The following is a 23617-nucleotide window of genomic DNA, read 5'->3' on the forward strand; positions in this document are numbered from 1 at the left end:
TTCGGCATAGAGATGTTTACCTATGAACATATTCTTTCGTCTGATCATCGCTGCCGATCATCACACGAGAGGCTTCACGTTCTAGCAAAGAACGGAGAAGCAAGAAGAATCGACGACAAGACTTCACACTGGTTAAGTTCCAAAGACTAATTTCCAACTAGCCTAGCTCTCTGCCTTGATAACTGACGTAACTAAGTACGGAGGTGATGGAAGTTACGACTGGAGAGTGACTTCAGCTCAAGCTTCACCGTGCATACTACCAGCGGATGTGCTCTCAGAAAATTTTCATTCGTGCGTCAGCACTTGCTGTCTTATCATGGTCTCTGTCTTATCATGTCTTATCAGTCCGCTGCAAGTGCTACATTGCAGCCAACTGATGCAAGCATTGCTGATGTACGGAAACGTCCGTTTTTCTCGTGAAATCGTAAGCAAGGATATCGCGCTTACCCTTGCTCTTCTCTTTCTCAAAGCTTGCGGCAAGATGGAACTGTTGTCCGACACGTTCATTTTAACCCTCAGCACTGTTACTTTCCTGGTTTGTTAAGAAAGAACTGCAAATACGGTATCTTCTGCGCCCGTCGCGGTAATGTTTAAAACATGGCGGCTATGTCACTTCCGGCATATGTACTACGGCAATGCATGGCCTTCGAGATTGGCTGCCATTAATCGCTCGGGGTGACATCAGAGACGATGCGGGCAAAGGGAACTTTGCTGTTTTCTTTCAATATTATTAACACTTGCTTGGAAAACGAGGCGAGTAACAGTGCCGAGCGTCATATTCGGCGATGTAGACCAGAACATTCGATGTGGCTGAAAAATTTGAGGAAGCACAGAGCAGCCGTCTGTCTGAAATCTCTTTTTGTGCGTGATTTCAAGAGAAACATTCGCGTATTTATGCAATGTTCCTGCTGGGACGCTTTCGAAGATGGTTCGCATCGACGTTGACATTTGTCGATCATCTCCAATCTGCGTGCACAAAAAGCTGCACTCTCGAAATTATCACTCGCAGAACACCGCGATTCGCTGCTTGACGCTTTCGGCCCGTTCGAAGTTGAAAAGGGCATCCCGCCGGTCGCGGAGATATCAATTTATGCCTTGGGACAGTCGTTTCTGGAGAACCGACCGAGAAAAAAAATGGTGGTGGCGGAATCTCGGAAGCCATAACTTGAGATAACGTCAGCGTTGTATTGCTCTTGCGGAGAAGATAAGCCGGGACACCATTACCTGGAATTCACTTACCTCACGTCTCCTAAGCCGTCGCGCGCAGCTTTATCGCGGTTTCTTATCCTTCCAGAGGTGCGCGGAGTGATTCACACGTCTGTGTAGTTTCGGGTGCCGGTGAGTGGCGGTGACGCCCTCCTTTGGCATGTAGCCTCTCGCGCCGCACCATGCCTACACACGCAAACACACACGCACACGAACGGACGCATGAACAGACGCTCTTATACGTGTCACGCAAACGTGATCCTTGCAGTCGTTAGTCGCACTTCTGTACCTTTGTGTTATCTGGGATACATCGTTGTTAAGTGCTTGTGTGCACACACGCTGCACATCGTGTGTCGACCGTGACCCCAAGGGAGCGCAAACAATCACGCAGGACACCTGGGTCGCCATCTTTCGTATGAAAGACCGCGCAACTAAGGAGCACGCACCACGTTGAACGCCGAAGCTGACCTTTGACATCTAAAGTCCTAGTTTGCACAATGGAATTTCGCCGTGTTGATCCAGCGTTATCCGTGTCAGCCAGTGCAATGCAATCGGAGCCGAGAGTGAGCCAATAAGAGTTGACAATATGGTGAATTTTGCGATATGGCGGAAACGACATCGGCCACAGTGGCGCCCGTTCATGGTCGGACATTGGATTGCCTTGGACCAGTTGTTTCCTGCAGTGGCTAGACTTGTGTGGGGCAGGCAGCTGCCATGCGACACACGCACAAGAATGAGCTGAGGGGTCTTCTTGTTAACCCAGAGTGCTGAATAGAGCTTTAGAAGTAGCGCCCCCCTAGCAGCTTTGAGCTCTCAAAAACAAAACCCCGTTGGTACGACTTTCCGTACTTTTTTTAATCCATTGCATTAGTTTGTATGCCTTGTCGATAGCATCCCCAAACGTAAGGTCCCCTATCTCTGAAATTCCCTATTGTTCGGTGTACCGTCATCAACGAGACGGTCTTTACTCGTTCGTGCGTTTCATATAACACTGCTAAGTCTATCTATCTATCTATCTATCTATCTATCTATCTATCTATCTATCTATCTATCTATCTATCTATCTATCTATCTATCTATCTATCTATCTATCTATCTATCTATCTATCTATCTATCTATCTATCTATCTATCTATCTTATCTATCTATCTATCTATCTATCTGCACACATTTGCGTGCCTTTCCTGCGCTGATGCGGCTTAACCAGCAACACGTGGTGACGCTCCCTCCTAGTCATCGACACGGTGGCGGCCTGGCAACCTTGGGCAGCGTGGCGCCACTCTCCATTCGCGCACGTATGTCGCAAGAGCTGTCGCGTCGCGCCCACCGGCTCGTCATTGTCGTAACACACTCGAGAACAGGCGCAACTAGGGAAGGAGGTGGGGGAGCACGGTGTCGAAAGCTGCAGCGCCGGGTCCAAGGCTCCGGCTAGCACTGACGTGACGGGCTGTAAAGAAGGAAAAGTACGCCGCCTGCACGCAAGGCCGCTAAAGGCCAACTCTATTGTTTCGTACGTCTTTGCTTCGAAGCCTAGTATTGTCCATTTCGCGAATCTGACCTTTCCCCCCTTTTTGGTGTCTCAATTCCTTGGCTATTACTTTTTTTTTCCTTTTCTTTGAAGTGTTGCTTTGCTATAACTTAGAACTTGAAACAGGGGGTCTCTTCATAGACCTGCTTTATGATATCACCGCCGCCTTGATAGGCGACAGCAATGATCATTTCCCGTCAACAAGCAAACTAGGGCTTGGCGGTGAAGCGGGCGTCGATTTATAGGAAGTTAGCAGAACATTTGGCTTCGGGTACCATATCATATGCAATGTCTCTCGCATCCCGTCCTCATCTCGCTTGTCATATTCATATATTCGTGAAAAAAGTGAAGGTCTGGGTAGAAAAAGATAGTGCTAGTGTAGAAGGAGGGCGGTAACGCTAGTGGTACACACCTCCACCCACCGCCTCCTTATGTGTCCCAATACAAATGAGTTTATTCGCGGCGACAGCCGCTGAGCTTCAAGGGTTACGCTGTGCAAGGCAAGCACTTGCTTTATCGCTTTAGTCAGGCCATTGATTTACCGCCCTTTTTTTAGTATCTACGTGTCCGAACGTCGTATTGAATGTTCGAGGCTATTTAGAGTGGGCAAACGACGCGCTCATTTGTATTTGTTGCACAAAACGTCGGGTCCTTTTAGGAGGGGATGTCCCGTTTCAAGTTGGCATCCGACTCGCTACTCTCGCCGACTCGTTACACCACTCTCACGAAATCGGGGAATTCCAAGCGAACGCCTAGATGAGGTAGAACGAAAGAAAGAACGCGAGAGAACGAAAAAAATAAGAAGGCTCGAGTCATTTCTCTGTTTGGCCGAGAGTAACGTGGGGGGAGAGAGGAGGGGGTGCTCACTTTAACAAACGACTCCACGCACAAATCTAACGGGCCCGGCCCGAGCTACCGAGCGACCGTACGGGCAACGTTGCGCAAGGGTGAGCGTAATTGATTGCCGGGTACAGGTCGCCCCTCGCGCGAACGCGCTATCCCCGGCCGAGCCAACGCTCTGCACTTGTAACGCTTTATAACTTCTGAAGTCCGCTCGCGTGCGCGCGCACACACACACACACGCGTGCCTTGCGACACCGTCGCGAGCCCATCGGTGGTGCCGGACCAGCGTCCGGCGACGCTGCCGTAGCACCCCCAATCTTCCTTTCCTCGGCACCACGACGACGCCAGCCCGGAGGAGGAAGAAAAAGAGCGGGAGAAGGGCGACTTCGCTAGGCAGCGCTGGCTGGCGTCGTCTTGTCCCGACGCTCCCAGGCGCCTGACTGCCCGGGACCCGCCGGACCGAGCGGTGCGACGCGGATTGATGCCGCATCGATTTGCCATTAGCCGCCGCCGCGGCCCGCTCGCTCAAGGCGGCGCGGTGCCTTCTTCTCTCGTTCACCGCCCGGCGCGGTGACGGCGCTCGACGCTACCGCCGACGCCAACTCGGCCTTTCCGCCGCCACTCGCCGGGGCTTTTTTCCTTTTTCCACACCCGCCGAACCCAGCGTCCCGCTTTTCACTTTCCCGGGTTCCCCCCCCCTTCCCTCGCTTCTCGACGCTCCCCTTCTTTCCCGATTTCTCCCGGCGAAGGGAGCTGGCGCTTCCTTTCCGCGTTTCCTCCACCGCGTCCTTTTCCTCCCTTCGGTTCGGTCCGGAATGGGACGGTACGTTTCGTGGAGGGAAGAAACTTTCACCCTTTTCTTTAATTTTTCCCTCTTCCCTTTAACTCCCTATTTGCTCCTTCGTGGGCCGTGTATGTGGACAGCCTTCATCCTTTTTTTTTTTCGTATCCGCTGCTTGCTGCTTCGCCTGTGTCGTTTTTCTTTTCTCGGGGACGCATTGCTTGCCGTCGTTCCCATCTTCGCGCCAGTCTTGCGCGGTCGTGGTCGTTTCTTGTATTGTAGCGATTTACTACCGACAGCCTGTTGGTGCTCGCGAAGCGAAGCTGCATTGGTCCGTGCGTCGATCGCCGGGAAGCGCTTAATTCGGAGCCACTCTATCGTGTTATTGTAAGCGCTGCTAGAGTGATCCGTCCTTATGCGGTGACCTTTTGTTACTCTCATGTGGAACTCAATCTACGATGAATAACGGACACGCTGGCTGAGGAACACAGCTTTAACCTCAACGCGTAATGCAACGCAACCTCCTACGCCTGGCTATTCTAAACAGCCTGCTTCTGGATTCGCTTGCTGTTGCACCTAATGAATAACCATAGTCTCTGACGGTGCGGCACTTCTTTCGGCGGTTAGCGTTTTCCCGCTTTTCTTTCTCTGTCTCTCTGTTTCGCTCGCGTTTTTCCGAATAAATTTACACACCTTGCCAGTCGAGAACTTCACTAGTTGCACGGTAAGTTCCTGTCTTTGTTATTTTATTTACTTTATTTTTATTCATCATAGACGAATGTCTCATCGTGTGGCGGTTGTAAGGGGCCCATGTTCGCCGTCGGCCTGCACGGACTTCGCATTCTTCGCTTTCCTTGTAGATCAGTAGAGCGGTCGAAATGAGTCGATCACGACATTCGCAATTCATTCCTCCGCTGTAGCGTCGTTACATTTCCAGTTGTTACTCTGCACGGCTCCAGCGGTGATCGCCCGGTAGAGGCCTCCCAGCGTCGACTACTTCTCACCCGGCCGTCGACGTCTAGCGAAGAGAATAAGTCGTTAAACGTTCTCTCTCGGTCCTGCGGCCATTGTTTCTCGAGCCAGTCCTTTCCTCTTCTTTGGTTCTTCAGTCGCACCCACTGGCCTGCTGCAGAGGTGGTCACGAGGCCTTTCGGCTTCTGGTTTAGTCGCGAGCGACTTGGAAAATCGGGTGACGGGGCCAGACACAAAGACCTCTGCGGGAACCCGACAACTGTCCGTATGCCCGCCCTGTCCAGAAGGTCGACCTCTGGTCTACGGCGGCGATCCTGTAGCACGCATACTTTGTCCTCGGCACCCTCTTTCAACCTGCGCTGCCTATGGCCCCAACATCCCTCCAACCTACCCACCCCTCACAACAATATAAAAGGTCGGTGCAGTTCCATTGAGACGGGCGCCCGGCAAGGTCGTTGTGAGTGTTGTGACCGCAGACCGGAGGTGTTTTGAAAGGAAAAGATTCGAAAGGAAAGCACGTGGGGCTTCCAAACACACACACACACACACACACACACACACACACACACACACACACACACACACACACACACATATATATATATATATATATATATATATATATATATATATATATATATATATATATATATAATGCTTGCAATTGTGGGAAGGAGCCGATCTGTTTATTCGAGGTGGCACATGCAACTTGAGTTCAACTTTTCAGGTAAGGTTGCGCGTTAGTTTTCTTTTTCTGCCGTTGCTACTTGTTGGTCTGTCTCAATTTCTTCTTCAGGCTCAACGCATCTTGCTCAGAGGCTGTGAGCGTGTTAGGATTGAACGAAACGAAGGAAACGCGCCAGACCGAGTGAAGTCTACCAAGAAATGAAAAGTGTAGCAAAAATAAAGTGTCTCGAACGGAAATAAAAGCAAGGAACGAAAGAAAAAGAAACCAAGCCCGGTGGGGTGAAAACGGCACACCGCATACAGGACGCCAGCTTCTGGCATAGACGAAAGGCCGACCCGCGATGGCTGAATGGGAAAACTCGCTTCTTCCTTCACCCCTGTTGAATTTTTTTGTGCATTTGCGTGCGAAGCTAAGGAAGAACGTATAAGAACGTCTGCACAGGGCTGCGTCTTGAAGCGAAGTTGGAAGTTGCACGCGACTGCATCTACCTGCGCGCTAGTTTCGTGCGTCCTTGGGAGGCATGACAATGCATTTTTTTCCCGTGTCGATTTTTTTTTGGTATCGTAAAAAAAGGCAGGTAGGGTATGAGAAAGTCCAGACGATCTCTTGTCTGGCAGTTTCCCACGTTTCTTTTTTTGTTCGTTAAGCCTCCGACCAGGCCTCGCCAGAGCGACTTACATAAAATTTTGCGGTATTATTAATCGCGGATGCGGTCGGCAATTAGCACTACCTGATGAACGGCGGGGAAAAAAGGAGTACAGTAACTGGAGTTGTATATCAACGCATCGATGCTATATGTGCGGAGTTCCTATAGGAAATCATTACAGGGCGGGGCTTTCCTACTGACTGGCTCCAAATCTGCAATTATTACACTCCCTATAAAGTCAGTAATTTAGAAGCTAATTAGTAATGACTTGTTAATTTGTAATTAGCGATTATCGTGCAAATCTTGGTGACCGCCACTGTTATCAAGCTTGTACTCAGCAGAAGTTCGTGTTTCGAATATCTAGCAAGTCATCATCGTTTGCTGACTGACTTCATGCAAATCATGACATAACAACATGCCCCCCCCCCCCCCCCCCCCGATAAGGCCATTACTGTATCGGGTATTTAATGAACGCTTCATAATTTATATTGCGCTTGACGAGTATCGCGCTACCTTTCGTTAACGACCGCCGTTGCTGCCAAGCTTGGCAGGCAAAAACAAAGAAAAATTATCGCCTTATCTCGTGCCGGCTGTATGTTTAATTAATTACCCGAGGCAGTCGTCACAGAAACACGCGGTGTGTACACACACACATGCGCACACAGGCCACACGCAGTGTTACTCGCTTCAGTGGGGCCTCCGTTCGCTAAACCTCCTCCGTGGCACCGAAGCTGCCTGCCCTGTTGATCGGCGGCGTTGCCCGGCAGCCCCCCGCACAGAGCGCGACGGGCCGTGGATCGATTGGCGGTGCGCTATTTCGCGTAATGCGGCCGGCGCCTTTGGACATTACCGCCCTCGTCTTGTTCGACTGGAGGCCGGCCGATTAGACCGAGCGGAAACCCTGATTTATCGGAGAACCCGCCGAGGAACCGGGCCGCATCGCCCGAATGCGACTGGGGACGAAAGACTGCGTGTGCGCAGACGGTGGCTGCGATTGACAAAGAGAGAGAGAGAGAGAGCCCGAATGAACTAGATGTGAACTAGATGCGCGCGTAACTGACGTTCAGGTTGGCCGGTTAGGGATTCCTATAGAGCATGGTTACGGCACGCTTTTATTAACAACGTGAGGGATGTGGAAAGTAAAAAAAAGAGTTCTAAGCAGCTAAATGGAAAACGTTGCTACAAAAATAAAAACGGTGATAGCTGTTGTGATGACGTCAGCAACGATTACGACGGCACGGTGGAAACGGCGATGACGGGACGATGATGGCGTGACAACTATGACGACACGACGGTGAGGACACGACGACTTGCCCGTTGTTGGTCCCTTGGTCTTTTCTTCCAGTGTACAGTTTCGCATCTCGGACCGTGCACGAGATGCGGACCTCTCCATGTTAACGGTATAAATCGTTTCCAATCAATCAGTCAATCGATCAGTCAATCGATCAATCAATCGATCAATCAATCAATCAATCAAACCTGCTGCTCGCCGTTCTTTCTATTGAAAAACAACACATCGGCACCATACGGAGGCTGCCGAATTCCAAGGCTGTTTGACAATCGTCTGCTTGCGATATGGCATACCTAATCCCAATTTGGGGAGCCTAACGCATATGCCGATGTGGCTAAGCATAACTATTTCTCCAAAACGTCTCCTTTTTTGCCACCAGCACGGAACGGCTTAATTACGCGCATTTCTGGTGTGCTTTCGTTCAATCAGCGCGCGTCGAAGAACGCTCGGTGTACTTTGAACCGAATACTCCCGAGCTTCGCTCGGCGCCTTTTTGGCGTAGGTAGTACTGCAGAGGCTTCAGACGATTAAATCTCTCGCCATTTATCGGCCGTTTCAGAGGTGCGAGACTCCCTTGGGAAAGGAGCGAACCGTAAAAAACGGGAAGATGAGGAAGGGGAGGGGGGAAGTGAGGGAGGCGGGATCAGAGAGGGTGAAGAGGGAAGGAACTGACTATTGGTAAGCTTTCGCCTATTCCGCCGAAGAGAGTTCAGAGTGCTAGAAATGCCCGGGAGATGTGGCTGCACAGAAGGAGCAGAAGAAAGAAAGAAAGAAAGAAAGAAAGAAAGAAAGAAAGGAAATAAAGGACGAGCAGCCGAGTGGGAGAGCTTGAGCGTAATCGAGCGAGCCCACTTCGCAGCTGCTGGAGAAACGGGATTCAGCCGGGCCTCCCTTTATGTACCCTCCGCATCGCTCGCTGCTCCGATTGCATCTTGTCGATTTTCGCGGCCAAATGGATTCGCGGTGGCATGCGGTGGGCTGCGCTGTCGGCTTTGACTTCGGCGCGGATCAACGGATCGGTTTGTCTTTTGTCTTTTCGCTCCTTTCGCGCGCCTCATCGGTCGGTGCTAGATTAGCCCCTTCCGTATACGCTTTGCCCAAAGCCTTCGATGGTTTCTTTGATATTTCTTTGCTTTATTGTGTATGCGTGGGTGCTGCGTGCCAGAAACGCTGCTTAAGAACACAAAGAATAAAAATATGAAGTACAGCCACATTATCCGTATATTACACTTCTGAAGTCACACAAGCAGTCCATCCTTCCCATAGGCATGAAGATTAGTAGACTGGGAAGAACCCATAAAGGAAAAGCGAGCGGTGATCTCAAGTTTTAATTCGCGCACCAGCCAGTTCTGACGTGATATATTTTGGTAGCCTTACGATGATGACACGACATTACGATTTCAGCAAGAAAGCATTACACTTTCGACAGTAACAGCAGTGACGACAATAACAACTCTCGCCAACCTCTCCTGTCCAGAAAGCATCCCAGTTAAGCGACACCAACTCCGTGACGTCACACTGACGGTCTAAGGCGCCGCACACAAAGGAACATCGACACACGTAGACACTGAGTGCCGTTTCGTGCTGCCATGTGTAGCTCTGCGTGCGCTGGTTTTATAGACCATCGCGAACTACCAGCAAATTAAGCCATGACAGTGAGGTCACCAGCACCCCCTGTCGGGGAGCGGAATTCAAAAGCACAAAGCTTGATCCTTCAGTCTTTTATCTAATATATTGCACTTGATAATTTACCATTACGACCGTCTTCGCTGAACAACTTACTGTACCAGCACCGTACGAACGAGGTCCTGCTTTCAGGAGCTCCACCGACTTCATCTTTGACTTCGATCGTTGAACGTCGCTGTCTGTTTCTGCTTACTTGTAATAAGACTGTACATTTCTACCACTAGTCACTGGACGCAGTGTCATTCCTTGCGGCCGTGAGCCCCTACCCGACCACTATATATATATATATATATATATATATATACTGCGCTAGTACCCAGACATGGCAGCCACGATGACGTCAGTGCGTTGTGTTATCGCATGCACATCGTTTTATTTATTGATGGTGACTGTTTTTCACCGGTTTATCATTGTTATCGCTTTGTTCGTTCGACACAAGATGGGCCCATCGTGCTGTCATTCATGCTGTCAGGCTTCTTGATTACACGCCCTGTCGACGTGCTTGTACGTAAAGATGGCGGCCGCGATGACGTCTGTGCTAACTATATATATATATATATATATATATATATATATATATATATATATATATATATATATATATATATATATGCCACTTTCGTGCACTCGAAATTCTCGTTTTCTTCAGTCTTTTCGTGACAGAACACGTACATTGTTCAGGGGGGCTCTCATATCAGTGAGCGATGCCGAAATGGCGTGCCGGGCATCCCGGGCCCGGCCGCGCGGCGCTTCCGTCTGCCGCCGCTTAAAGCCACGCCTGCTCGCTTCGACAGCGCAAGGGTTCCCGACTTCACAGAGAGTGTCGTTGACTGCCTGGGCCAGCTGGCTTTGAATGTTTCTTGGCGTGTCTCCTGGACTTGCGGCTGCGCGATGCTGGGAGCATTACAGAGGAAAGCAGCCGAGGCGGCCCTTGCCGTATCTTAATCAAGATCGCCACGTACCCTTCCCCCCTTTCCCATCTTGCGACTTCCTCGACCTCTTACTCAAGAACTCCTCCGTGTAAATCTGCGCCGTTTCGCATGCTAGTTGCGACGTTTAAAGGGCCACTCAGTGGGAATGCTCGGTTAAGCTGCAGTAAGTTGGGCCGTAAAAGTGTTCGATCATTGAACTGTACCGGTACTAGCATATGAGCCGGAAACTTCGAAGTATAAAAAAAGGCTGAGGAGAGGTGAAGGACCCCGCAGCGCGCCATGGAACGCAAGATGATAGGCGTAACATTCGAGAGACAGGAAGACACCGGTGTTGATTGGAAAGCTAAACGCGGTCAGCCGTTGCTCTGCCTGAGATTACGAGGAAGTAATGGAACTAGGCGTGCCATGTAATGCGCAGACTCGATAATCCGTGGCCGATGAGAGTTGCGGATTGGGTGCCAAAAGAAACGAAGCGCAGTCGAGCTCGCGATAGAGTTCTAGGTGGCGTGATGAAAGTAGGAAATTCGCGGCCATCGGATGGGCTGTCAGCTGGCAAGGGGTAATTGGAGATAGTTTGGAGAAGGGCCTCGTCGTGCAGTGAACGCAAAGAGCTGATAAATGATCAGTAAGTTGCGCTGGTATCTCAAAAATGGCCACTGTTACCGCGATCAACGATTACAACTTTGTAAGCGAGAAAAAGAGGCGAGAACGAGACACGGCTCTATAGCGACGTCGCTCTGAAGTTGCCGCAGCATATCGCCGTTAGTTCGTGCATTCATAGCGACGTAATAGGCTTAGTTTGTAGGGGCACGACTATCGCCTCCAGAGCCGGTGTAGATGACGGCTCACGCGCATGTACTCGAGAAAAAGAACACCCTAGCACGCTGGACCTGAGCGGCCGCTATCGCCACCACGTGGCACCATGGCTAACCAGCCTAAGTTAAACAGGGGCCTTAGCTTAGCTTAGCTTTAAGTACACGTTAAAAAATCCCAGGTGGTCGAACTTTCCGGAGTCCCCCATTACGGCGTGCCTCATAATCAGATCGTGGTTTTGGCACGTAAAACCCCATAATTTAACTTTCTTTAAAGAAACCCAGCTAGTCAAAATTAATCTGGAGCCTTCCAGTGGCGTCATCTATCATATCACCATAGTTGATTTGGGATGTTAATCAGAATGAATGAACGAATCAGTGACATTGGTTACTCAATCAATAAGCTAAGGCGCCTCGCATATTGAACGAGGCCTCGCAGAAACTGAAATTAGCGGTTACGCCTCCACCACCACCACCATCTGAGTTACTGGGGCGAATCTCGAAGGCTACGCTTCTGCTGGCTGCATGCGCCGGAAGCGATCGCAGGATCTCGAAACACGTCATGGGCGTCCTGTTTTGGACAACAATGAAGCTTTTCTTGAAAAGCTGGTGGCGTCCTCTGTGAGCCTGCTGCGGCCCCAGTAAGTGAGCTCTCAGCTACAGGGATCGTTTAAGTCCACCTATTCTCTCTCGTCTTACACACTCAAACACATGCACGCATACGCACACAAAACGTGTATTACACACACTCGCGCTCGCACGCATGTACGCGTGCTGGGAAAACTAACATGGTGGTGTGGTTAGGCATTCGCGCCCACCGTCACACGGCGTAGCGAGCGTAACCAGGATGTAGCGTGCTACACTAAAATGACTGCAGCCTACGCAAGCGATCGTTCGGGCAATTACCACGTTAATTTACCTATGTACCGGAAATGCGTTTCAGTGCTTGTAGTGACTACCCACCGATATTTGCTGTTCCTTCCTTAACTCACTCGACTCATACATACATATCTTGCTTCTTGTTTGATGATTATTATTTTTTTAGGACGCCGCAGTTCTGAGCTCTTTTGGCGTGCGTTTCGCTTCCTGTGTCTTTATATTTGTTTTCGCTAGCTAACTTCCTGTTTCCGATTTCTTTAAGTTTTTAGTAATCATTTTTCAAGTGAGCCATAGGTTTAACGTTCCAAGATTTGTATAAAGCGGCGCTTCTAAGCAGCACAGCTTAGAACATAGTCATGAAAAAAAGAAAGCGGCATGCCATGTTGAAAATTTCGCAATTTCGACTGCATTTAGAAGTTTACTTGCGATAGCGCCTGATAGTTTCCCATTATCTGTAATTGCAGCGCTGTTATTGTTATTCGGTGAGTAGCAACGTGCACGTCACACTTATTTTCGAAAACGTTCATTTGCTGACGGATCTGAGCGCTTCCGCCTGCCTTCCTTCTCTTGCGGCATTGTTGTTATAGTATAGGCCTTAGAAAACAACGGTTTAATTTTCCTCAGCCATTGGCTAGACCATCAAAAGAGAAGGATATTGAACTGTATTTCTAAAAGTCGATCGTTTAGACGTGGGGCAGTGATGAATCTGCCATGATTTGCGTTGTTCTGTAGGTATTGAGCTAAAGCCACGGTTATCCCATTTCGCCCGGTCGATAAGTCTGCTTACCAAGATATCCTGTTTTCAATCTTAATGAACGAAAATTGCACCATCGCGAAGAGGGAATGGAGTCTTTATTTCGATTTTTTTAGAGGCTAGAAAACTATTACCGCTTGTCGTCCACAGTTTCCTTCCGCGACCTGCGGCATTGCTTAATTGCTTGGGTCGCCTCAGAAGATCGTTGTTAAACTTCACCCACGATAAAGCTGAATCGCCATAAAGTGACATTTAATTGTCGTGGTACGCAACTGAGCATGTGTGGGACGGCGGCTTATGCGTAAGCGCATTGCAGATCATGCGGTGAAACATATAATACTGCGCCGGATTGCGTCATCTTCTGCTCTGCGATTTCCTGCTACCTGTCCGCTTCCTCGAGGCACGGCCACCTGTTACCGCGCAGGTGGATCGCTTGCAGGGGCCCGCGGGAGCGCTAATAATACACTGACGGCGTGGCGGGTGCAGTGAGCTCAATCAACCACGCTTTCGGGCAGTTTTAGCGCGCCGCTTTCCGCGAAGGGCCACCGCGAGAAGAGCTTCCGCGAAGCGCTGTCTGTGCGCACGTGGTGGTGAACGTTGCGCAGTCGCAGTGGGCGCTGAACAGTTCAGCTCGGCTCACCGTATGAGGGCGGTTAGGCGCACCGTGTGTACTGCTGTACGCTATGTTCCTTTCTGGGCTATGTGTATAAAGAATGGGTGGATTCGGTGGAGATTCAGTGGCAAATGAAAGAGAAATGCGTTAGATGATCGTAATACATTAAAACGCTGATTTTTATTATTTAGAAAGCGTAATTAGTAACGCGACAAGAACGTCCGAGGCCGCAAACATCAAGGCTAAGCAGGTGCATGTACTATTCATCATTTCCCCTGCGTCTGCTCGATCGTAGCGCCAGCGTTTCCTCGAGTAGATACCGTTGAAAAACTATATGATTGTTTCGTGGCCTTCTATATCCCACACCGTTTACCATCTCGGAGACCACGATACACCTTCGAGCGTGGCGTTCCGATCGCGATCGAGATGCCCGGCTCCAGCGAGGATCCCTGGCGCCCGCCTGATAGCGATGAAGCGTGCTCCTCTATAATAGCACCGTAGGGTTTCTCACTATATCACCTATAGGGAACTCTGGCGCTGCTGCGCTGTGATATGCATGGGAACGCCAGTATATTGTGACTTCGGTTTGGCATCGTTCTCGGAGAGCCAGGACACCTTGAAGACGCACCTGGCAAGCACCGTTCCGTCTCTCACAATGATTCATTTTCTACTAAAACAGCACGTAAAAAGCTGTTTTAGATTTATCATTACACAGAAACATGTTTTTGTTTAACTATGAGAGCTTATTGCATGTACAATTACATGATTCGTAAAGAGTATCAGCGGGCCGCTAAAGTTGGAGGCCAGACGACAAGATTCGCGCCCACTTTGAAACAGTTTGTCGTCTGTTCTTGCTTTTCTTCGCTTGGTCATGCATTATAGGAGAGTAAAGATGTAGTATGCGTGAATGGAAACATTTTATGAAGATTTTACTTTAACAACGCGTTATTTGTGTAGCCATATCCACGTTTTAGACGAAGCCTCTTACAACACCAGCCAACACGAGCCTCGCAGACACATATACCGTCATTCGCGTGACGGCACAGCGCCCCTCAGGAAACTCCCATAGACGGTGGCGCCAGATTTCCCTCTAGGTGTTATAGTGAGAAGCTCTATGAATAGCACGGACGAAAACGACGCCGACCGACACGGCGCCGCAAACGACCGACACGGCGCCGCAAACTGACGTCCCGCCGGCGTCACCGAAGCTCGCTCGGTTGCCCTACGCTCTGGCGCGTCTCACCGCCGCCGAACTCAGCGCGGGTCACCCGCTCTGCCATCATCGCCGCGGACCCTGGAGACGCGCCACGCGTTGCCCCACGTCGCGGACAGGCATCCGCGCGAGCGAACGAACCTAGGAAGCGCTCGGGTAGCTAGCGACGCTCGGCCAGCTAGCAACGAATGAAATAGCGGGGCGAAGCGAAAACAAAGAAAGCGCTAAACGAGAGAGGCAGGCCCGAGAGAGAAGGGGAAGAGGAGGAAGGGGAGAGAGCGGTACACGCGCGCGCGCTCTGCTCTGGGCGACGCTAGTCGCGGAGCCGATTCGCGGAAGACCGGAAATGAATGTACCGGTGCATGGCTAAAACCAGTTCTATCGGGTTACAACGCCACGGCTGCCGCCGCCGGCGTGCCAACGCCGCGCGTGCGATCCGTCTTGCGTCCCAGTGCTTGCGTGCGTGCTGCACGGACCTATCAGCGCTCTCGATGTTAGCGGTGCAAAAGTTTAGGTGAGGAGGAAAAGAAACCGGCAGACGGTAAAAGCGCCAGTCAACGCCCACCTAACGAATTTTCGCTCTGGGTCAGTAAAAACTCAATAGCCTTGTGTCAATGGAAACTCAACAGGCTCTCATTAAAGAGTCAATGAGAAATAATCGGTAGGTTTTGCACGGGATCACGTGCCGCGCGGTCACCCGGTAGCAAGTGTCGGTGCAGCGACGACGCCGCATGCAGCTTACGCGACTGTTTCCTGTCCCGCTGTGTGTGGTTAACGCGTCCCCCCATTTTTTTGTTCTTTCGTGAGTTTCTGTTGAAAGGCAGTGAAAATTAGGTGGACGATTGGTGCCGCTCCCTCTGAGCTCACCGAGCAGTGTGGGTGTCGGTAGGACGCGCCGTTTAAAGCTAACCAAAAACTGCTTTAATAGACGAAGTGATGCTGCCAAGTGTTCCACGTTGTGTAAGTGGTATAAAACGGGGATGCGTACGTGCGTGTATTCATACATACATACATACATACATACATACATACATACATACATACATACATACATACATACATAGACGCACGTGCAGTGCATACGTACGAAAGCGGTAACGCTATGCATGAGCCGTTGCACGTATCGCTGTTTGCGTAGCGCACAACGCTTGAGTGCAGTGGGGTCGTGCGGGGGCCCGAGAGCCTGCGTGCCCCAAACTCCTCAGTCTTACAAATAAAGTTTTTATGATGATGGTAACTGTCGTACCCGTGCAAGTCTTGTGTTGATAACCACGGGAACTGACAAACCGTTTGAGATTTTATGTAAATGTTTCCATGCTATGCGGCTCTCTTCAGCTCGGAAGTGCATTTTCGTACGGCACGTTCGTCTCCCTTTTACAGCGTCATCAGAAGAATGAATGAATGAATGAATGAATGAATGAATTTATTTCCATAAACATATACAAGTTTATGGAGGATATAAGGAAGAAAGTTGCAAAAAAGTAACTTGACTAGTCCTTAAACCTTCTCGTGAAAGCAGCAGCAGAAACCAACACAGGGCAAAAACGGATCCGCTTCACCTACATGGAGCGCAATTCCGACGTATTTCCGGCGCGACGTCGCACAGCGCTGCGCGTCCATTCATTTCGCACGTGCGGTTATCACGGTCGCTATATTAAGTGTTTCATGTGGTTATCATTGAAAGCACCTGATCCATGGTACCAGTTCCGGCCACAATAGACATCGTGTGTGGGGCTGCGCGAAATGTGCGCGCCGACGCCGAGCGACGCCTGCCTATACGCCGGAAATACGCTCTATGTGGTTGCGGCTCTGCTAAAATTTTCTAGACGACCTGAAGAATTGCGACATAATGCCTCAACTCTCACGTTGCGTAAAATGATGCAATCTAGGTGAATGTACTTGTAATTGTAGCGCGGTCAACTGTACGGCGGGTCGTTTCAGTGACATTTATATCAGGACATAATCGTGCGATGGAGATTAGATAACATGGTTAGGGACGAGCGCTGACCCTCCTTATCTGCTTCTCCGCTGTCCTCTTGTTATCTGGTGCCGTGTGTGTGCCTGTTTTTTTTACGAGAATATTGTGCACACGGAAGCCTTTGGATCGTGCATTTAATATCCTGTTCGGCACAACTGCCTACTTTTCACTTGGCACGGTTCTTTAGTGAGACAAGTTATAGCGCTGCCATACACAGTCTGTTACACCATCACAGTTTCCCACGTGGTGTCACAGTCTCGGACACATTGTCACAGGAAAGGGAGGATTTCACGCACAGTGGCTTCGTCTCGACACTCGACAAAGATTGAACATGCTGCACCAAATGCTGGCATCCTTCAATTAAGCTGCCTCAAACTTTTAGACTAAACCCGTACGAATTCCTCGGGAAAGAAGGTTCCGCGGTACGGATACCACACCCGGAACGACCGTTTTTTCGGGTTGGCCGCTCTATACCAGCTAGGCAGTGGCATATTGCCGACGGAGTTAGCTCGTAGTCACTACGGACATTGAGCAAAAATCCATGGGCACTTTGCTGGGCTAAACTGCGATAGGCGAAAGCCTATCTATGACTGTCTCTGTTGCTGTTGTATGAACCGTTCTGCGAACTGACGTCGCCGTGGCCGCGAGCATGGGATGCATTGCAGAAGGGTTGAAATCCGGGCCAGTTGGTACATAGTTGAAAGAAAAGACCAGTCACAAAACACAAAGGACAAGAGGAGAGGTTCACACCACAACGACTGGACTATCAACTGAGCTTTATTAGAAACGTCGTAGTCCCAGCAATGGTGTGCAATCAGCAATGGGATGCAATCACAGCCATATGGCTGCAAGGTTTGTTGCCGATGTGCGCGCATCCCCACGCGCATGTCCGCGTTCTCCCACGCGCCCACTCGCACAGCGCTACTGGCATGGCGCCTCCTCTCCTTGCTTCCCTCGCCGGTGGCGCCTCCTCTCCTTGCTCCCCTCGCCGGTGGCGCCTCCTCTCCTTGCTCCCCTCGCCGGTGACCACCGCTTTCCTGCGTCCACCACGGAGTGCGCCCGGACACTCACGAGCCACTAAAGCCTTACGCCTTAAAAATTATGCAGGTCCAACGCATACACGCGAGAAGCGAAGCTTGCCTGTGTTAAACTCCCCCACAGCTACAGTTGTGTCTAATTTCATCGTATTTAGCGTGTGGCATCATGCAATGTTTATATGCTATCGACCGCAAAGGTCATTATTCTAATCTCACGCAAATTTTGCTTTTGACGCACTACACCGCTCAAAAACTATGCCGAAATGAAAATGCCAAGTCAGACGGATGCACAGTGCGATACGAGTGCACAGCGATGGCAGGAGGGCGAAGGCGGTGCGTGGCGTGTAAGGATGGAAGATGCAAATGAGACAAAGGCAGGGAGGTTAACCAGAGTTAAAGCCTCCGGTTGGCCTGTCGGCTAAGATCAAAGTCTCGTAACTAGGGAAGAATGGCGATGGCATGTATACGCACAGCGAATGACATATACATTGCTGCATTTGAGGTTTATGTAACCCTTCAGCTAAAACTGGACATGTATATGTTCATTCTGGAAAATCATCCACAAATGGGCACACGTACACCCAGCTGTGGGCGCATAGCGAATGGCTGAATCAATAAAAAAGTGACGTAAATCGAATAATCCACCGAATATGAGGCGCTATTTCATTAATAAAGTCTGCGTGCCTTTGAGATACACATAAGCCGACATTACGTGTTCAGGCTTTATTACGAAATCGTGCTTTTATTACGCACAACGGAGACGCCCTCACTGGCAGTACTTTGTCGATCAGTGCACACGCGTTATATGTAACCCCATTCGCTAGTAGTTGCATTCGGCGCACATATACACTTCGAGTATATATATATATATATATATATATATATATATATATATATATATATATATATATATATATATATATATATATATCCGCAAGAATATCCGCGGAGATGGTGACCATTGAACGCAGCCATGTCTAACCCGGGAGGGTAACCAAAAATTTGCGTTGCGCTGAAAAAAAAAAGAACAAAAGAAAACACACAATAGCATACAACACGCATCCGTTGTGTGCCTACGCTTTCTTTTCTTGTCTTTCTTGTGCGATACTCTTTTTATTTGCAGGCTAAGTAGGCGACGAGCTGTACACGTGTGCTCTAATGGTTCTCGGTGTGCAAACAGCATGGGTAATGGTCGCGTATGGGCCTGCGGAGGGAGGAGTGCCTGTAAGATTAATTTTATTTCCTTTTCTTTTTATGAACCAGCCCGGCTCGCCGTCCTGCATTTCCTGTTTCGAACGCGGACTCGGGTGGTTTACCTGGCTCACGGGCCGGCGTATAGCTCGCCTCTTGCAAGAAAGTGGGTCTCGTGCAAGCTTACCGAGGCGTGTGCATACGGGGCCTCGTCAGTTTTGCCTTATGATCGTTCCTATTGTTTTCTTTTTTGCCACAGCCCCTTCTACAGTGCGCGCGTTGTTTCCTTTCTTTCTTATTTTTTTTTATTTTGCGGCAGCGCGGCGGCGGAACTGGGCCTTCGCGAGATTAGGCGTAATTAGGGTTACGCAAGCTGCTTTCGTAAGTTTTGCGCAGCCATCGCTGGCCACCGCGGCTGGTTACGTATACCTGTTTACAACGTTAGCTTGTGCGTGTTTACACAACAAACGAGATTTCGTATTTGAAAGAAATTGAAGGCTCTCCGACCAGAACTGCGACTGAAAGGGTGCGCCATAGTAGTGTCGGGTACCTCTGCGACGTGCGTGCTCGTCAATCGTCCCACGATGACGGAACTTTGCCTGCAACCTACGTGCCTTGGTGAAGCCCATCGGCTCGCTGCGGCGCGGTATAGTGACGCCATCTGGCATGCACTCGGTGAACGAAGGCTGTTGCCTCCGAGATGTCAGTGCGCAGCAATGCGTACTTTTTTCCCCGCAGCCTAATTATTTCTCGCATGATTAGACGCATAAAATACAGTAGGCTTCAGACAAGATGACAAGACACCGTTGCAAACACTGAGTATACACTGTCGCAAGTAAGACGTCAGTTGAGCGCGCATCTCGGAGCCACATATGACGCGCGAGAGGCCTCGGACAAAAGGCTTCACGAACCAGGGATACACAATGCGTAACTTGCTAGCGCAATAAGTGCAGGAAAGGGCATTTACGCCGGTCCAGCTACAATAGCCTGTATGCATAGCGGCGCCGAATAAGCGGTGATACACGTTACTTGGTGTTCGCAGCTCGATTATTGGCGTGCTACAAGTGCACATGCATCGGCAGACGTACTGGACGTTGTCTAAAGGACCAGTTACACACCAGCGTAACGCACGCGCACCTGCGCGTCAGACACAGCGTCTTCACGGGCTTGAACAACGGACTCGCCGCCACTTACGTCGGCTGCGTCAGTTCGCCTCCGTGACGTCACTGGGCCTGACGCGCGCGCACACGCTATGCTGGAGTGTATGTAGCTTGTCCTTAAAGTACAAAACCAAAGAGAGGGATATTATTTGCTGTTACCTGCTAGAATTCGCCGCTGAATGCAGCGTGTGTTGTGCCCCGTCAGACGTTGGATTTTCGTTCCCGTTTAGAAGCGAAACAAGAATAGTAGGAAGCGGTCGTTTTCTTCCTCTCCACTCAATGCCCATGTTTAACTCAATGCCTCATCGACGGAGTGGCTGCAAGAATCTGGTGCTTCGACCTTGCGCTTGTCACGAAAGCTGAAATAGAAAGAACGAAATGTAGAAGACCAAACGATAGGGGCCCTGCTCGGCAGCCGTCACGCGCTGAGGGATGTGGTGGCAATACAAGACGACGCCGTAATCGAAACGAAACGAAAGTTGGTCAACCTGCAGAAGACGTAGACGACACAACGCTTGTATCGTCCGCTAGCTCTCTCGTCCGTCTCCTCTTCGCGGTTTTCATTGCGGATGTTACCCACTAACCTCAGGCAACGAATTACGGATCATCGTATTTCTTTGGCACAGGTATTCTGAAAAATGCGTGCTCACCTAACATTCAACATTCAGTACGCCGTTGTCGTCGGACCAACTACCGCTCTTTTTATTTGAATTTACGTATTTCCTTTGAGGGAGCCTATATACAAGGTGTCCCACGTAACTCGTGCCAAAATTTAAATATATCCGAGCCCCACGTAGATGGACAGAGCCAAGGTAATGTTGTTTGCGGTCGCTTGGAGCAAGTCAGGCTATATTTTTTTTATTTCGCCTGATTACATAATTTGTTATTATAAGTTAACTTTTCAGATATTCTAATCCAAGCGAAACTGTCAACCACAAAATTGTTGGTCGTCCCAAAAATTACTGATCCACCTTTCTGTTGCAGTTTACATGCTACATGAGTTATTTCCATCCTGAAATAATCCCAGGAAAGCCCGCGAGAAGTGCCGGCACTTTTCTGTTTTCTGTCTGTCTGTCTAGATAGAAACAGATGCATACACAGCCCCCGAAAATTATGTGAAGTACTAAAAGAATGCGAACGCATTAAATGTAGTTAGATGGGGGCAAAATGCGAAAACACCCGTTGTACTTAGATTTATGTGCCCGTTAAAGCACCCCAGGTAGTCCTAATTATTCCGCAGTCCCACACTACGGCGTGCCTCCAATAAGATCGTGGTTTGGACACGTAAAACCCCATAACCTTTTTTTAAAATGTAGTTAGATGTGTGTCCTATAGCCTGTTTTACTGAAGCGTTTAGGTGCCGCCATCTTGGGCTGTTAACGCTGCTGTTTTCTGTCTTTAACGACGAAGTGCGCGCTACTACACTCGGTTCGCAAGCATGAAAATAGTTGTACAAATGCGGTCAGCGTTTCATGGCAGTCTTACGTCCCTATATGTCTCATAGAACATAGAAATTGTTTGTGCAACAGGCCAAGATGGCGGCGCCCATGAATCCTGGATAAAATCGTCTATACTTCTCTGTGCATACACCTTTCTCAGCACCGTCCTTTCATCGACAGGCATCACGCATGGCCTGTTGCCCTCGTGACATCGCTGCGTCGACGCCTCAACAGAGCATCCGCCTGATTTGGTGTTTGCTCTAACACTGTAGCGACCCGTGCGGTGTATCAAGAATAACGTCGCATGAGATTCCGCACGTTCCAATGGGATGGAAATAATCACAATTGTTCGCCTCACGTTTTGGTGTCTAGCATGTGATTACCCGTTTCACTGGACCTTCGCTTCACGGATATTCCAGCAACTGCGTTTGGATGGGCGGTTCTTTCTTTCTTCTTGCTCTTTTCTCGTTCCTGGTCCGCCTGTTATGCGCTCAGCAGCTGGTCACGTTGTGTTAGCTTCCGTCGCCCCCGACGCAACAGTCATTCAACCCCCACCACGAAGATGCCATTTGGGGATCGCCATTTACGTCTCACATGCTGCGGCCGCTTCTAACTCTTTTCGTTGTGTTCTCATTCTTCTTTCGGCATATCGCGAACGCGTTAGTCGCCGAGCTAGATCTTTACTCCGGATAATTTATCGCATCCGGCTGTTTACGGACGCGCCTGAACTCACCGTGCCCGAGAGGTTCGGAGAAGCAATAAAGAAATAAAAATAAAAACGAAGGGAATAATAAAAAATATCTCGGTGAGGCGCTTTCTCGTGGTCTGTATTTTTGTCCTTCTGGCGTTTTTTTTCTCTCTCTCTATCTCATTTTGTCTCTTTTGTGTACTGCAACGATGATGTGTCGTCCGTGCAAAACGCACGCGATCACACACACACAAAAGGGGGACGAAATCGCAGCGAAAATAACGTGAGAAAGAAAATGAAAACAGAAAGGAATCGCCATTACCCAGGCGAAACCACTCCTACAAAAGTAAAAGAAAAACAATAAAGTAGCGTGCAATAAAATAAGCAGTGACGAGGCCATCAGGCCAGGCTTCGTCGTTCACTGGCTCGTCACAGTTGCGTGCAGTGAGCCTTAACCGGGACGCCGCACGTGGAGTTGTATCGGCACCGTTCTCTTGGGGACTGCTTTTACGCTCGAGCCGCCCATCTCCGCAAGCCGCACCGCACACGCGCGGTCTAGCGAAAAGTTGCACATATCGGACAACTGGAACACAAATTTCTGTTTACACTGTACACACAATGTAACCCGTACACAGTGTAAACTGAAATTTGTGCACTCGTGCACAAATTTTTCACAAGTGTTCGTTATGTGCAATTTTTCTCACGGCCGCACGCGTGCGGTGAGGCTTGCGTCGATGGGAGGTTCGAGAGTTCGTGAACAGGTATTTAGAGCGTTTGAAATCAGGTGGTCTCGTTCGAGGCTTGTGAAGCCACAGAAACTGGGAAATTACGAGGCCTCACCATTTTCCCGAGGCATGCATAATGCCGTTCAGGAAGCAGCAGGGCGTACGAAGTGAATCTTTGCTTATAAGGACCTAAGATTACTGCTATAAGGACCTAAGATTCCACGTTGCTAAATGGTGTGTCGTAGACTAGGGCGACGCATGGACGATCGATCAGGCCATCAAGCAGATGCCAGTAGAACGAGTCATTTGCGGAAACAACCTTCTAGAAAGTGACCACCTGATGAAGCCAAGGAAATAATATAGAGCGGGAATTTGTTACCGGTTTAGTAAAGTGAAATTTCTAGTCAATTCTCAATTAGAGTTACATTTTTTCGATAAGCTTACTGTTTTTATGAAGGAAAAAGGAAGCGAAAGTGGAATTCCGCATTCATGTTTTCACTAATCTATTAACCAAAAATGTATAACCATTTTCTTCTTCCTCGGCCATAATCCGCT

General features: G+C 49.5%; 1 long non-coding RNA gene across 1 annotated transcript in view; it reads left to right on the forward strand.

Annotated features, from left to right (window-relative positions):
• LOC140213718 (uncharacterized) overlaps positions 1-23617 on the forward strand; it is a 173317-nt gene that overhangs the window by 58098 nt on the left and 91602 nt on the right. The gene's annotated exons all lie outside the window — the stretch shown is intronic.

The sequence above is a fragment of the Dermacentor andersoni genome, chromosome 10, assembly GCF_023375885.2.
Source record: "Dermacentor andersoni chromosome 10, qqDerAnde1_hic_scaffold, whole genome shotgun sequence".
In the NCBI taxonomy this organism is placed as follows: domain Eukaryota; kingdom Metazoa; phylum Arthropoda; class Arachnida; order Ixodida; family Ixodidae; genus Dermacentor; species Dermacentor andersoni.